This window comes from Polypterus senegalus, chromosome 2, assembly GCF_016835505.1.
Source record: "Polypterus senegalus isolate Bchr_013 chromosome 2, ASM1683550v1, whole genome shotgun sequence".
In the NCBI taxonomy this organism is placed as follows: domain Eukaryota; kingdom Metazoa; phylum Chordata; class Cladistia; order Polypteriformes; family Polypteridae; genus Polypterus; species Polypterus senegalus.
In genome coordinates this window covers 53,690,172-53,702,962 of record NC_053155.1, presented here as the reverse complement: position 1 = coordinate 53,702,962, position 12,791 = coordinate 53,690,172, and the positions used below count along the sequence as shown (strand labels likewise).

Here is a 12,791-nt window from a genome sequence, read left to right as displayed (position 1 = left end):
AAGTTTGCGCTGTAGTTCTTAGTGATTATGTATTTTTATTAAATAAGATTTGTGTAAGGTTCTTTCTTAGCAGTGCCTCTCATTTCTCTGTTCCGTTCAGCATATCCTACCCAACACTACCCTAAGAGCATTTAACTTTGGTGTGAGTAAGAGTTATAACCATCAACTACCCAAAGTGAAACTATTAATTTTTGGACATATGTTGTTGGTTTCCATTTATTTTTATCAGTTTGATCAGTTTTATTCAGGTTAATCTAGCTGATTAATCAGTTAAATAGTTTCAAATACTTTGTTTTCTGTGTGTTATAATAAATTTGTGTCTTTATGTGTTCTAATTCTGCAGTTAGTCATTTGTAAAATGTATACTTGAATTTTACCTGAGAATTTATGACAGCGCTCTGTGCCTGCACTTAAACTGAAATGAAATGAATAATTAAGATGGTATGAGGAGCAATCAGGGGTACATGTAGATGTAACTTACATGGCTATTGTTTTCAGTAATAGCTCCTACTCTTCTCTTGCAGTGTTTCAGTTTTCACATCAAGCCTAAAACGATAAACCAAAGCAAGTGCACTGGATGGGATTGATTTTCTGAGCCATTCCACTACTGGCTCTGAACTGGTGAGTCTTTTTTCTTTGATCTTTTATGTCAACGTGCAGTATCTAGAATATCAATTGCTTTAACAAGCATGGTAATTCAATGTATTTTCATACCTTTTATAGTTTTCACTAAAATCTAGATATGTTATGATTTGATTACATTTTTCTTTAGGCCTTGTCAGATTTTTCCTAGGTTTTTCAAGGCTGGTGTATTTTTTTTTTTATTTTTTTTTTCTCCATTTTGTATAAAGACTTTTTTTATTTTATTATTACCTCACAGTGCCATTTTGTTTCTAGATAATATTACACACACATTTACATTACAAACCCCAAACCAGACAGAAATGTGCATGAAAATGCTACCATGCCATCATCAATGGTATTTAAGCTGGGGTCACCTGTTATCAGTTGTTCAGGTTTGTGGACAAAATCTGTAAACCTTTTGCAAGTGCTATTTCTTTTGTTCATGTTCACTTTGATCTCTGATTGTTTAAATTTAAACATTTCAACTCCTGATCCTTTTCTTATTTTTGTGGTCTGCCAGTTTACATCTGTGGCAGAAAAGGCTTTGCTCTTGAAAATGACCAATCAGCATTTTAATTTTATCAGCAAATCTTTCACATCATTCACATTGGACTCCTAAAGCTTGTTTGTTTAAAGTAGTTGAAAAGCTTCCTGAAAGTTAGAATATTTTTAGTAAGCCATATTACAATATGTGTGCCATAATAACCCTGGTAACAATAACAACAGACCTATACATTTTATCATTGTATATTAGTAAGGGTGATTCATTTCCTTTTTGTGAAATACTCTGACGATGTCAAAATAGTACATCAATTATAAGACTAATTATAATAATTAAATACATGCTTTGTTTAAAAATGGGCAGTGTAAAGATAGAAAACAGTGGCTGGCTCATGCTGCCAGGGTAAATTGTCAAGGTTTGAATTCACAATTTTATATTTGTATATATATATATATATATATATATATATATATATATATATATATATATATATATATATATATATATATATATATATATATATATATATACACATTATACATATGGTGGGTGTATTTTAAATATGGTGATATGTACAGTATGTGTGTGTGTGTCTGCAAGTCATTAGAAACTGCATTGTAAGAGCCATTTGTATAATAATTTGCAAATGCCTGTATTAAAGTACAGTATAAGTATTGTATCAGTTGATTAGGCATGCCTTGGTGTACAATAAGTTGGTGCTCCATTAGTCTTTCCTGCTTCTAGCTTTAAAACTGAAGATGGGGTTGGATCAAATGATTGCTGTTGAGCAGGAGATGGAGCAACAGTTTTTTGACCATTTTATTTTGATATACTTACATGGACTTAAAGTAAAGGAAATGGCATTTTGGAAATATGTTAGGTTACATTTAATGAGTTTGTTAGTTTATTTTTTTTGCATATGTTTTGTAATAGAGTTCTTTAAATCATATGGAAGAAGTTACAAATAGTTTATTGCATCAGAATGTTCAATCCTGCTCAACGTGGCACTAAACAGGGAGTGCCGCTATACGCATACAGACATGGTCATGGAGTTTGGATGTTGTTCAACCAAATTTTAGATTGAGCAAGACACATGATCTAAGTAACTTTGACCATTGTATGATTGGTGACAAACATATTTGTTCCAGGATTTCAGACATGGCTACCCTACTGGGATTTTCATGAATTAGCTTGTAGGATTTAAAAAAAAAATGTTTTTTCCAACTTTGTTCAGGCTTAGACAAGGGACAAAAATAGTAAGCACCAAGGTATCCCTGAATGTAGAAAGCATCAGTCATTGAAACAGTTGGCTACAGAAGCAGAAGACATCACTGGGTTTGAGTGCTGTTTAATTAGAATATGAAAATAAAGCTACAATGGGTTAGTTTTCACCAAAACTGGGGTGAATGAAGATTTTAAAAATGTTACCTGGTCTAATGAGCCTTTATTTAATTTTAATTTATATATCAGAATTTGGTGTAACAGGAATCCATGAATACACAAAAGAACTTCATTTGAGTGCCACAGTGTACCGAAGAATTTTTGCTGACCATGTACATCCCTTCATGGCTACAGTCTACTGTATCTTGAATTTATACAAATCATTCCAAGCTACTTCCGCAAACATGGAGAGTGACATGACAGCGAATTTAGTTAACTCCAGTGATTTGTACTTTTGAAATGACGTGGAATGGGAGGTTTGAAGTATGAATGTGTGGCTGAAAAATGTGCAAATACTACATGATGCTGTTGAGTCAGAATGGATCAGAATATTTGAGGAATGTTTCGCCTTAATGAATCTAAGGTGTTTTAGAGGCAAAAATGGGGTTTTACTGAAATCACATGGGTATCCTATTCAGTAATTCTAAATGTAATGAGAGGGGAGACATCAGACTCCAATATCCATTGGATGATTGTATGCGACATTTGTTGAAGAGTATCCTGGAAATAAATACTCTGTTGGCACAGAAAAATTCTGGAGTATGGACAGATGAGCAGGGGAATTTCTTTAGGCTGGTAGCTGGCAATATTTCAATTTCAATTTCAATTTTCTGTTGTCATGTGTACAAGTGCAAGTACCATGTACAATGAAATGCTTTCTTGCATGTGCCCCTGCAGACAGTGAACATAGAAAAAAAACACACACACACAATAAATAAATGAATATAATAAGTAAATAAATAAAACCAGAATCCTAGGAATAAATGGAGACAGTGGCAGAAGTATATTGCTGGTAGCAGTGGGGGTGACACAAGGTTACTGATTGTTCATGAGTCTGATTGCAGTTGGGTAGAAACTGTTCCTGAACCAGGAGTTGCACGGCCAAATGGACTTTAGTCACTTCCCCGATGGGAGGAGGGTGAAAAGTGACAGTGCAGAGTGGCTGGGGTCCCACCTGATACGGCTCACTCTCCTGAGACAGCGTATAGTGTGGATGTCATGGATTGCAGGGAGCTGTGTGTCCGTGATCTGCTGTGCTGTGTTCACCACACGCTGCAGAGCTCTGCAGTCCTGAACTGAGCAGTTGCTGCACCAGGATGTGATGCATCCTATCAGGATGGATTCCACAGTACATCTGTAGAATCTGCACAGGGTTGTGGGGGACATCCAGGCTACTCAGTCTCCTGAGGAAGTAGAGGCATTGTTGGGCTTGACTACTACCACAGTGTGACTTGACCATTTGTGAGTGAGTGAGAGTGAGGGTGACTCTGATGAACCTAAAGCTGCTGACCTGCTCCACAGCTTCACCTCCGAAGTAGATGGGACTGTGCTCTGTTGCCTGTTTGCAGAAATCCAAAATCATCTCCTTAATTTTGCTAACGTTGAGGGTGAGGTTGTTGTCCTGACACCATTCTGACAGGAGTCTAACCTCCTCCGTGTAGGTTGTCTCATCGTCCTCGCTGATCAGACCTATTACAGTGGTATCATCAGCAAACTTGAGGATGTTGTTAGAGCTGTATTTATCTACGCAGTCATGGGTGTAGAGAGAGTAAAGCATGGGGCTCAGCACACTGCCCTGCGGGGTGCCAGTGTTGATGATGATGATGGAGGAGGTTTTTCCACCAATATGCAGTTGCTGAGGTCTGCTGGTGAGGAAGTCCAGTACCCAGTTGCACAGTGAAGAGCTAAGCCTCATATCCAGGAGTTTAGTGATGAGCTGGGATGGAATGATTGTGTTAAATGCAGAGCTGTAGTCCACAAACAGCAGCCTGGCATAACAGTTCTTGTTCTCCAGATGAGACAGGGTGGTGTGGCGATGGCATCCTCTGTGGACCTGTTGCAACTGTAGGCAAACTGGAGGGGATCCAGACTGTCAGGGATGATGCCCTTGATGTGTTCTAGCACCAGCCTCTCAAAGCATTTCATGGCTATGGGAGTAAGTGCCACTGGGCGGTAATAATTAGGGTACTCTACGTTATCTTTCTTTGGGACAGGAATGATGGCTGTGTGCTTGAAGCAGGTGGGGACAGATGAAACTCTCAGAGATGTGTTAAAAATATCTGTAAAGAGAGCAGTTAACATGTTTTTAAAATGTGACCTGAGACTCCATCTGGGCCGTGGGCTTTGCGGATGCTGAGTTGGGAAAAAGTCTTCCTCACGTCATCCTTGGTGAGCCTCAAGCTGGAGTGTTGCAGTGCTGCAGGTGGTCGCACGGGCTTGTCCGTGTTAGCGAGCGGAAAACACATTCAACTCATCCGGGAGTGAAGCAGCGGTAGCTGTGGCTGCGTTTGTCCGGAGTTTGTAGTCTGTGATCTGTTGAATACCCTGCCACATTCAACGAGCGTCTGCTGTGCTGTTAAACTGAAAGTCCAGTTTGTGGGCGTACTGGCGCTTTGCATATTTAATGGCTTTTTGGAGATCATACCTGCTCTTTTTGTATACCTGTACATCTCCAGAGTGAAACGCATTGCTGCGCTTACGGATGTGCCGACATACTTCAGCACACATCCAAGGCTTCTGGTTGAGAAATACGCTTACAGACTTTGTGGGTATGAAGTCATCCACACATTTCCTGATGAAGCCTGTGACAACTGCTGCATACTTGTCCTGATTTTCAGAGGTTGAAAACATCCCAATCCACAGATTCAAAGCAGTCCCTAAGTTTCTCCTCCACTTCCAGAGTCCAACAGTGCCCCTCTCACAAGGCTCTGTGCGCTTCAACCGCTGGTTGTAAACAGGGAGGAGCAGCACAGAACGATGGTCTGACTGCCCGAGGTTCGGCCGTGGGAGTGAGCAATACGTGTTTTTGTGTGCAGTGTAGCAGTGGTCCAACGTATTAGTACCCCTGATGGGACAGGAGATGTGTTGGTAGTATTTGGGGTAAACAGACCTGAAGCTTGCTTTGTTGAAGTCCCCAGCGATGATAACCAGACCTTTGGGCTGTGTGTTTTCACAGTCCGTAATGAGGCCGTACAGTTCCTTAAGTGCGGTGTTGGTGTTTGCTTGCGGGAGGATGTAAACAGCCGCCATGTGTAAACTGTAAACTCCCTAGGCAGGTAAAGCGGCCGGCATTTGATGACCAGACACTCCAGGTCTGGTGAACAGCTTTGTGAAATGACTTCCACATCCGTACACCATGCGTTGTTGATGAGGAAGCATACCCTAGCACCTCTCTTTTTCCTAGAGAAGACCGACCAATCAGCGCGGTGGATAGAGAAGCCGTCTGGCTGGACAGCCGAATCCGTTGTGCAGGTGGTGAGCTATGAATCTGCGAGGCAGAAAACACAACAGTCACACAGATCTCTACCACAGAGATCGTCTAGTTTCTTGTTCAGAGATTTAACATTGGCCAGGAAAACGCTAGGCAGTAAGTCACAGTCCTCGGCGTTTCATCCTCTTTTGGATCCTGGCACGCTGGCCACATTTTCTCCTCTGCATCCTTCGGGACCACCTTCATCTCGAGTTATTGAGGCGAGCAGCCCCTGGTCGATAACTTCAAAAGTAGCGACTTGTGCCTTTGTTGCTCCGATGTTTACCAGTATTGTATACAGTCGTACTTAATAAAACAACTAACAGGCAGTACAAACAGCGACAATAACAAAAATACAGACACAAAAATGAAAAGTCTGCGAGGGGGAGCACGCAACAAGTCGCCTCTCTCCGGCGCCATGAGTTGTGGTATGGAGTTACATAATAAAACTTTGAAACATTAAAAGTGACAGCAAAAGTCTGAATGTGGTGTAATTAGCATATGCAAATATTCTAGAATGTGACTGCAAGCAGATTTATGAGTCAGTTTCATTGTTTTGAAGACCTTACAGATAACCGTTACAAATAGACTAACTGAAGTAAGCCACAATAGACAAGGAAGTCATGCTCTTTATAATTCATGCCTTTGGTATGGCATAAGTGAGATCCTGCTAAAATATCCATGGTAAGCCAATAAGAACGTCTGACACTTGGGAATTAGGGAGCTCTGAGGAGATGGGCACAGAATTTTCTGAGCCTGTACCTGATCTGTGGAAAAGCCTCGGAGTGAGCCTTGGAGTGGAACATGAAGTCATCTATTGACCATAAACCACTTGATCTGAGAATTGTGAAGTAGGTTGGGCAAGGGCTCAGCTTGCAGAGAGGCAGAGTAGCCAGAAATTGGATGGTGAAAGGAAGATTTTTTTTTGCCCAGCCCTGCCAAAACAGACTTTAAATCCCTGTGACTTTAAACTGTAAAAGAATGTTGACATTAGATGGAGTTTCTGCTATTCAAACTAGTCGGTATTGTAAAATCAGCACAGAAACTTTATAAACTGAAGTATACAGTGTGTCAGGTATGCAGTACTTTTAGAGTAGTAGGAGTGTGGAAGTATACCAGCAAATTTTAATGGCATAATTAAATGACACTATACAAATAAAACACCATTACAGTGCTAGACTGGACAAAAGGGTGCATGGACAAAGTGACTAATTAAGTAATTAGTACAGGATACCTTTAAACCTTTCTAGTAGATATTTAAAATTTTGCAGCCCATATTTAGTATGGTATGTTGTGCGGTAGTTGTGGAAGAGTTCTAACTCATAAATAAAACTCAGCTAAAAATGGTCAGAAAGTAAGAGAGGGAAGGTGGATCTCCAGTCTGTATCTAAATATCAAGACCAGTGGAACGTCATGAGCTGAGCTAGAAACATGGCTCCAGAGAGTAAGAGCCTTGTGGCAGGATGAGAGTTACATAATAAAACTTCGAAACATTAAACGTGACAGCAAAAGTTTGAATGGTTTATAAGGTGTAATCAGCATATGCAAATATTCTAGAATGTGACTGCAAGCAGATTTATGAGTCAGTTGCATTGTTTTGAAGACCTAACAGATAAACGTTACAAATAGACTAATTGAAGTAAGTCACAATAGACAAGGAAGCCATGCTCTTTATAATTCATGCCTTGCTTGTGAGAAACTCTTTTAAAGGATAATTTCAGTGTTTATCAAGTTGAAGTAGCTCCTTGAGAAGCATGATATATATGCATTTGACAAGCATTTTTATCATTTTTTTTTATAATTAAAGTCTAGTAGCACAGGGCATGACTGGAAAAAAGCCTAAAAACTTTACATACCTTTGTAAAAGTGGGAGAAAACACAACTCTGACTACTGGAGAATGTGCAAACTTCACGCAGGCATCAAGCAGACATGAAATTTAAACCTAGGAAGCAGAACTGCTAACAATGGTCTCACATAATAACTACTCATCTATTTAGCATTCAGGTTGTTAGTAAATAACTTTTTGGTTACACTATAGTTTAGGTACTACAAATTATTACTCATTTACTATTATGTAACAAGCACTTCTTTGGGTCTTCCTAACATTTACAAAGCATCAGTGAAGTGTTTACTTATCTGTACAATGTGACCTTCCAAAAAAACTTCACTTTGGAGTGGTCTGAAGTGGCTTAACTGAGATGCATTTTCCTTCATATTAAAATGGATCTTGATGAATAAAATATTCAAGTGGAAAATCACCAACCCATTGAGGGCTGGATTCAACATTAAACCAAAAATCAAAGTCAAAAACTTCACAGACTGATCCAACTTCCATGAATTTCAGCACAGCAACTCATAATGTGACTCAGTAGTATGTATGCCCCACGTGTGCCTGTATACTCTCAGGAAAATGTCTGGTCATGTTCCTGATGAGATGGTAGATGGTGTCCCGAGAGATCTCCTCCCACACTTGGATCAGGGCATCAGTGAGCTCCTGGTCAGTTTGTGGCCATACTTGATGGTGTCAGGTGCACTGATACATAACATTCCAAAGGTTCTCAGTTAGATTCAGGTCTGGGAAAAATGCGGGGCAGGCAATGACATCAATGTCTTTGTCATCCAGGAGCTGCCTACACACTCTGGTAACATGAGACCGAGCACTGTCCTACACTTAGAAGAACCCAGGGCCCACTGCACCATTGTAAGGTCTGACAATGACTCTGAGGAATTCATCTTGGTACCTAACAGCAGTCAGGATGTATGTAGGCATGTAGAGGTTTGTACAACCCTCCAAGGATATACCTTACCAGACCATCACTGACCCACCTCCAAACTGGTCATGCTGGATGATATTGCAGACAGCATAACATTCACCGTGGCATCTCCAGGCTCTTTTACTTCTGTCACATATGCTCAGTGTGAACCTGCTGTCATCTGTGAATTGAATGGGGCACCAATGGTGGAGATGCTAATTGTGTATTCTCTGGTGAAAGCCAATTGAGCTGTGCAGTGATGGACTGTGAGCACAGGTCCCACTAGAGCAGTGATTCTTTACTTTTTTTGAGTCACGGAGACCTTTCAGAATCTGATGAAAGCTATGGACCCCCTTCCCCAGAAATATTCACATAAACACAACTTTGCATTCAAAGAATATAATATTCTTTATTTATCAAAATTTGATTGTCACAAACATATATGACATACACAAAGTATTATTAAACTTTAAAGTAAACAATCCAAAAAACACTCCCTTTTCATGCAAAAAGTAATGGACACTTATTTTAATGATGAAACACAATCCTTTTGTGCAAATTAAAACAGAACTACTACCACTACGTTTTCTACTACAATTACTACTACTACTACATCTACACTAAATCAACAGTACTGGGCTGTATAGTGAATATAAATGTTATTTTTTATCTGACCTTCATGGAGCCCATGAAACCTGGACCTCTGGTTAAGAACCCCTGCACTAGAGGACATTCGGCCCACATGCCACCCTCACAAAGTCTGTTTCTGACAATGTGGTCAAAAAAATTTATACCAGAAGCCAACTGTAGGTCATTTTGTAAAGCTCTGGCAGTGCTCCTCCTGCTTAACCTCACACAAAGTTGCAGATACCAGTCCTGCTGCTTGGTTGATGCCCTTCTACATCCCTGTCCAGTTCTTCTCATGTAACGGCCCGTCTCCTATCTCCTCCTTGTTCTTGAGACCTTCTAATGTATGGATATGCCATCCTGGAAGAGCTGGACTACCGGTGCAATCTGAAATGGCTGCAGATACTGCCTCATGCTGCCACTAGTAACAAGGACACTAGCAAAACACAAAACTAGAAAAGAATCAGTCAGGAACAAAAAGGAGAGAGCAGTTTTCTGTGGCCACCACCTGCAAAACCATTCCCTTTTTGGGGGTCAACTTGCTGTTGCCTTTGCAGTGCACCTGTTGTCATTGTCATTTGCACCAAAACAGGTCAAGTTGATTCTCAATCACTTATACTTCCTAACTGGACAGTGTAATAAGAAGAGACTTGAGGCGTGGCAAGGTTTGGGGCAGCCACCCGTTTAATGTGGTTTCCTGGCTGCAAAAGCAATTGATTCATGTAAGGCAAGTTTACACGACAGAGTCCAAAACAGAACTGCCTCCCAGAGCAAAGGCAGGAGGCTTTATAGGACGGTGGGCGGAAGTGATGTCGTCCTCTGTGCTGGAACCGGAAGTGATGTCGTCCTCGGGGCCGGGACCGGAAGTGATGTGTTCCGCTTCGAGGTGGTGGCTCCTGGTGGGATTTCCTGGGAAAGACCTGTAGAGAACTCAGAAAGAGCGTTAGCGTAACCCCGGGCAGATGTATAATCAGTCCTCTCTAAGCCCTTCAGCTGCCTCCAATGCACACGTGTGTGACAACAGATTGATATCCCTTGACGTGGTGTTAGACTGTGATGATTAAGTGTTCCTTTAGTTTTTTTGAACACTATATTTAGTATCCTTCATATTAACAAGTAATTTTACCACCATGTCAGTATGCCCCACTGCACAGAAATGAATATCCTATCTACTGATGTTTTGTAAGTGTTACCAACATTCTCATTGCTAATACATTGTGGCTGTAATTATCACCCAGTTTCATTTGCAGCGTTAGTGCAGTTACTCACCAGGCTTCAGCAATGAATGATCAGGTACATTTTTGTTTTTCCCTTTGGCTGTAAGTAGTCATCCATGGGAAAATGAGCACTGCAGATTCTCAGGTCCACTTATAGTAGGTCTTCAAGTTTAGGTTTTCATTTATTTATTTATTTGACTGGCACCTTTATCCAAGACAACTTTACAGCGTTTGAGACACAATTGGCGACCTAACTTTAAGGTATCTTTACTACCATGTGGAGGTAATTTTTTAATATGTTTTACCTCCCACTCTCACCCTCTTCCAATGATCAATCTCCCCAAACCATCCCTACCACATTAACAAGGCCTACCATGTCAGTTGGAATGGCCAGAGACAAGTCCAACTCTGACCATCAGTGTGTACTGTCCATAAGTGAAGACAAAGATTCTGAAAAAAATCAGAGTGGAAGATGCAATTATCTATCTGCACCTCATGGCTTATTCTCACCTGGACAAAGATGACTACACTATGAGGATTATGTTTTTTAATTTCTCCAGCACCTTCAATACCATTTAGCCATTCCGTTTAAGGTGTAAACTCAGAGATATACATGTGGATGAGCCACAGTTTGTGAGGCTCAGTGACTGGAGTTCTGATACTGATGTGAGCAACACTGGAACACCACAAGGAGCAGTCCGATTATAAATATAACACCATGTTTTGGCACTTGCTGAAATTTTCTGCTGATGATTCTGTGCTTATGGGGTGTATTGATAAAGGGATGAAACAGAGTATAGGAGCCAGGTGGGAAACTTTGTTTCTTGTTTTAAAGAGAACTGTCTGCATTTTAACATCACCAAAACCAAGGAACTGGTTATTGACTTTCGCCGCTTCAAAGAACCTCTATACAGTATCCGGTCACTATTCAAGGAGTGGATATAAAGGTGGTCCACTCCTACAGATATTTGGGGGTCCACATGAATGACACGTTGGACTGGTCTCAGAACACAGAACTATATATATATATATATACTCAGCAGAAAAAGAAACGTCCCTTTTTCAGGACTGTGTATTTCAACAATAATGTTTTAAAAATCCAAATAACTTTACAGATCTTCATTGTAAAGGGTTTAAACAATGTTTTCCATGCATGTTCAATTAACCATAATCAATTAATTAACATGTACCTGTGGAATGGTCGTTAAGACCTTAACAGCTTACAGAAAGTAGGCATTTAAGGTCACAGTTCTAAAAACGCAGGACACTAAAGAGACTTGTCTACCGACTGTGAAAAACACCCAAAGAAAGAGGCCCAGGGTCCCTGCTCATCTGCGTGAACGTGCATTAGGCATGCTGCAGGAGGCATGAGGACTGCTGATGTGGCTAGGGCAATAAATTGCCATGTCCGCACTGTGAGACGCCTAAGACAGCGCTACAGGGAGACAGGAAGGACAGCTGATCATCCTCGCAGTGGAAGACCACGTGTAACAACACCTGCACAGGATCGGTACATCCGAATATCACACCTGCGTGACAGGTACAGGATGGCCACAACAACTGCCCGAGTCACACCAGGAACACACAATCCCTCCATCAGTGCTCAGACTGTCCGCAATAGGCTGAGAGAGGCTGGACTGAGGGCTTGTAGGCCTGTTGTAAGGCAGGTCCTTACCAGACATCACCAGCAACAACGCCGCCTATGGGCACAAACCCACCTTCGCTGGACCAGACAGGAGTGGCAAAAAGTGCTCTTCACTGATGAGTCATGGTTTTGTCTCACCAGGGGTGATGGACGGATTCGTGTTTATCGTCGAAGGAATGAGCGTACACCGAGGCCTGTACCCTGGAGCAGGATCGATTTGGATCGATGGCTAGGGCCATTCCCCTCAGAAATGTCCAGAAACTTGCAGGTGCCTTGGTGGAAGAGTGGGGTAACATCTCACAGCAAGAACTGACAAATCTGGTCCAGTCCATGAGGAGGAGATGCACTGCAGTACTTCAAGCAGCTGGTGGCCACACCAGATACTGACTGGTACTTTTGATTTTGAGCCTCCCTTCATTCAGGGACACATTGTGAAACATTTTTAGTTTATATCTTATGGTGTTGACTCTTTTAGTGTTCATACAAATATTTACACATTAAGTTTACTGAAAGTAAAAACAGTTGAAAGTCAGAGGGCGTTTCTTTTTTTGCTGAGTATATATATAAGAAAGGGCAGAGCATACTCTTTTTCTTTAGGTGATTTAATTCCTTTAATGTGGGACGCGACATCCTTCTCATCTTCTACAACTCTGTGATGGCCAATGTAATTTTCTGTGCTATAGGACACTCTCTGGACCCCCTGGAGGTTGTAGCAAAGGAGAGAATTAAAAC

General features: G+C 41.0%; 1 protein-coding gene across 5 annotated transcripts in view; it reads left to right on the top strand.

Annotated features, from left to right (window-relative positions):
* The window catches only part of nr1i2 (nuclear receptor subfamily 1, group I, member 2), a 269,066-nt gene that overhangs the window by 145,649 nt on the left and 110,626 nt on the right, over positions 1-12,791 (top strand). For all 5 annotated transcript variants that reach the window (XM_039743703.1, XM_039743701.1, XM_039743702.1 and 2 more), the window contains one exon: positions 525-621. The gene's annotated coding sequence lies outside the window, so the exon portion shown is untranslated. The remainder of the gene's footprint in view (positions 1-524; positions 622-12,791) is intronic.